This window comes from Octopus bimaculoides, chromosome 6, assembly GCF_001194135.2.
Source record: "Octopus bimaculoides isolate UCB-OBI-ISO-001 chromosome 6, ASM119413v2, whole genome shotgun sequence".
Classification (NCBI taxonomy): domain Eukaryota; kingdom Metazoa; phylum Mollusca; class Cephalopoda; order Octopoda; family Octopodidae; genus Octopus; species Octopus bimaculoides.
Window position 1 is genome coordinate 6,943,493 of NC_068986.1, and position 4,724 is coordinate 6,948,216.

General features: G+C 36.6%; 1 protein-coding gene across 1 annotated transcript in view; it reads right to left on the reverse strand.

Annotated features, from left to right (window-relative positions):
* Nucleotides 1–4,724, reverse strand: part of LOC106882610 (mucin-like protein) — a 108,281-nt gene that overhangs the window by 102,353 nt on the left and 1,204 nt on the right. The gene's annotated exons all lie outside the window — the stretch shown is intronic.

Consider the following 4,724-nt stretch of genomic DNA (forward strand, 5'->3'; position numbering starts at 1 on the left):
ATATATAATACGTCATTTTCCTTTCTAATGCAAGAAAAGGAAAAGAACTCGTTGAAATCCGGGTAGCAAACACGCCTATTGAGGACACAATGATATATGATAATCAAGACGTAACCCGATGAATTCAAGGCATTCCTATCCGTGTATAAATGAACTATATCGTTGTAACAGCTAGACAAAGGAAGGATTGGCTTTTTATTTCGTGTGGTTCGTATTATTTAGCCCAAGGCCAGGCTTGATCGAGCAGACTTGTGATTAAAGATGATTAGGCTGTGATCATCTTTTAAGAAACTCTCTAATATGTGCTCCTTCTCTGTAGTGGATAATCTTGTTAAAATTTGTATCAGGTCAAAGAGGATCCCACTTTGTCTTGTTATATCCTGTTTTATTTCAATGAAAGAAAAAGAATATACTAATAAAGTGACCTTGAAGGGTAGCCTAAGACTTGCCCTGTCCTTAACAACAGTTTTGATGTAATAAATAATTTCATTCAGACTGCGACGTCTCCTATTTTAAGTTGGAACCCTATCCCCTTTTATACATTGCGAATGTCCTTGAGGGAAATTTCAATGTCATAGCTTTTCCTCATATCGTGTTCGTTTACGAAATTATATACGTAACAAAAAATACGTTTTTTCTTGGAGATAGGAGGAGAAAAGTTTAGCCAAGTGATTTATCAAATATTGCTACTAATTATTCTATAAACCTTCACTGATTTGCACACAGAAAAGCACGTCGATTACTTAATACAGATAATATATATATATATATATATATATATATATATATAAAGAAACTGCATTTTTTCAGTGTGTACTCCATTTTTCTTTTCTTCAGAAAAGTGGGGTTGAATTGGGGAAGAGGGCGCATTTGGCTGTTATTTCTAGCAAAACTGTAAGAACACAGAATTGGATGCTTTGTGGTAATTATTTCGGATTTTTGCCTTATGAGTTCAAATACTGCCTTGGTTTTAGATTCGATCTAGAGACACCTTGGGTGCTTTTAATGAAATTCATTCACTCTTGCAAATATTCAAGCCATGTTTGATTGGAAGATATCGTCCTCTCTCTCTCTCTCTCTCTCTCCCTTAGTCCCAAAGGTCCTGTACAGGTTCATAGGCACGCTTGACTTTATTAAAAATAAAAAAGTTCGAACGACTACGTATTATTCACTACCATCCAATATTAAATAAATATTTCTTTATCTAATGTTGGAATCTAGTAGATGCTGTGGTGCTGGCTATATTTTCTAAATGAACTAAAAGGGTACAATAGATTAAAGAACCATTTGGGTCCTTGAGTAGTGTATCAACGTTACCCCCCTCCCCCATATGTTTTTGAGATATTATTCAGATTTAAGTAAAACAAAACATAATTTACACAAGTAAACAGTTAAAAAAAGAATAATTTTTTTTAAAGGATTGGGGGAAAAAGAATCCATTTATTATCAACAAAATAGCTTTACATTGTCTTAAAAAAACAAGTTATTACGACTATAATTAGTTGTTATAACTTGTTTCATGGAAGATTAAACATGCAACAACAGGTAGATGGACTCAAAGGTAAACTAACCGTCTATACAATCCATACACACACACAGACATTTAAATGGGAGTGTATATAATTTGTATATATCTGATATGCATACGAACGTGTATATGAATGTAGGACGATGTGTGTGTGTGTGTGTGTGCGTGCGTACGTGCGCGCATTAGGGACGTATATTCCGGGTGCGCTGCACACCCATCGAAAATGGCATATTCATTATAAATACCAGCGTTACTCATTAATTTAATCACAAATCTCAATAGAAAACTTTTGTTATACTACTGCTTGAAATTTGCTGACACTAGTTGTGGCAACACACCCAATACAACAACCACCATACGCCTATGGTGGGTAGGTAGGTATAGAAAATGAAAGTGTATTGTTTTTTTACGTGTGTGATTTGTAGAAAGAAATGATTGAGTCATGCAGGCCTGGTCAGCCATTAGAGAAGTCACAGGAATCGGCACTACTCAAATACAGAGGTCCCGATGCATCTACGTAACGATATGTTTTTTACGGAGCACACTCGTTAGGGTTAGGGTTACGCAGATGTGTCGGGACCTTTATATCTAAGTAGTACCGTTAAGGGAATTCTGTATTTGAGTAGTACTCAGAAATCAACACCTTGTAAATTGTGATACGGCTATTGTTCACAACAGAACATGTGCAACCTGCGGAGGATTAAAAAGACGTCCAAAGACTTCATACTGTAGTACCTGTTCCTTCTGCGAGCCAGCACAGTTGTGCATTATGCAATAAAATGTGCAAATCTTTGGCAGGGCTCAAGAGTCATATAAGGGCCTCACATTGCATTATCAATGACTCAACTCAATGATTCTCTCTAGCAATAACTTTACTCGTATACAAAGAAGCAGTTACTTATATATTTGTGTGTGTGCATGTGTGTATGAGAGAGAAGAGTGATTAATGCTATTTTCTGACAAAGAAATAAAACAATGGATTGACTCTTTATGGTGATAATGGCAGCCATCATCAAATGTTACTGCTACAAAGTTGGTAAGGACTTATTAATATTTACTGGAATGTATTGTGGTTCAGACAATGTGTAGCCACATCGCAGGCGTGGCTGTGTCGTAAGAAGCTTACTTTCCAACCTCATGGTTCCATGATGAGGTAAGGCAGATAGAAGAGATATAGAAATATAGGAGAGATAGTAGAGATATAGAGGGGTATGTGCTAATGATCATGGAGGTTTGTATGTGGATGTCATGGGAGGGGGGAGGAATTTATATTTAGATTTATGAAAGAATTTAAAAGTGCAGAAGAATTTGTGCTTACATGTAGTGAAGGCTTCGTTGTGTTTATTAAGCGATTGTGGTAAGTTAGGGGTTGAAATTTTGAGGGTTTCTTTTAAGTAGAATTCACAAATGGAGTGTTGGCCCTGATACAGGATACCCCAAACTATTATAGCCCAGGAAATGTTATATTGTATTTTTCTATGAATTAGATGGTGTACGTGGCTGGCTAGTGATGTGGAACAGCTATTCTCATTATATTTAAACAAGTTTAAATGTGCATAATATCTTTGTTTAAAATTTGTAGTAGATCCGATGTAGTAGCAATGTAGGAGTTATTTACTATGTTGCGAACGGTGCATTGGAAGCCACCTACATCCACCCTTGCAGGTCTCTCAGGTCCTTTGGGAGGATATTAAAGAGATGTGGTTCCCTGAAGCCCAGGCTCTTGCAGTATCTTGTCCTATATCTTGATGATAAATTTGGAGTCCTTAGAACTATGCAGTGGCGCCCAGTTCTAGTATTTGTGCAACTCTCGATGCCAAAGTTTGGGACAAGTCCCTCCAGGATCTTCCAGATGTATATTATGGCATATCATTCTTGCCTATGCTCTAAGGAATAGAGTCTTAATCTCTTGAGTCTTTCCCAATAGCTTATATGCTGCATAGAGGCTATCTTCTTTGTGTAGCTTCACTGGATAGCCTCAAGTTCTGCAATTAATTTGACACTGGTTGGTGACTATAGCTGAGAGCAATAGTCAAAGTGGCTTAGGACAAGTGTCCGCCAGAGGACCATCATGGTTTCCGATATCTTGTTCTAAAAGTTCTAAGAACCCATCTGGTCAGCCACCTGCATTTCATTGCCAACTTAGCAACATACACATGGAAGGATGCATCATTATTGATGTAAATGCCCAGGTCCCGCACTGACTATGTCTCTGGGATTGCAATTCCTCCAGGTCCAGTGTATTTAATTCGTATTGCATTTAGTTTTTCAGCATTAAACTGCATGCTATTCTTTTCAGCCCACTTGTATATTTCATCCAGCTCACATTGCGAGTATCACCTGTGAGACTTGTGTATCATCTGCATAACTTGTGATTATGGCTCTCTGTGTGGCTGAGGGCATATCTCAGATGGCCATTATGAATGGTAGTGGTCCCAAAACAGTGTCTTGTGGAACAGCACTCACTATTTGCCTGTCAATGGAGGTGGCCTCATTGGCAACTACCACCTGACTTCTATCCTTCAGAAATCCATGCAGCCATTCTCCCAATTTTCCAACTATGCTGAGATCACACAGTTTGTGACATCATCCATGATCGACTTATCAACATATATATATATATATGTGTGTGTGTATATATATAGGTGTGTGTATATATATATATATATGTGTGTGTGTGTGTGTGTGTGTGTATAAGGATTTACTTTTTGCAATGGCATAAAAAAAACCAAGGTTGTGTACATTATAAAACATTTATAAATAAGTCTTACAGCTGTTTCCAGGATATTTATTATATCTCTACATCGGAGATGGTGTGAGAGGATGGTTAAGCAATAGTTAGTTTAGTTAAGATAGGAAATAGAGAGTGAATGTAGGGATATTGTATTTGTAAATCCATTGATTAGGCAGAATGATATACATATAAGATTCCAATACCTTGGGAGTAAAATCCAATAGTCTTTAAGATTAGTCACTGCATTTGTAAATCTATTATTAAGATTCCAATCCCCTATGAGTAAAATCCAACAGTCTTTGAAATTGGTCATTCCGAAAACAGAGTTTATACACAGTGTTATTGAATCAAGGGTTCTGTTTAAAATATATATATATGTATATACATACATATATATACATATATATCCAGAGGATATCCTTGTTGCTTATTTTGATTTTAATCACCATACTTTGAAATTGT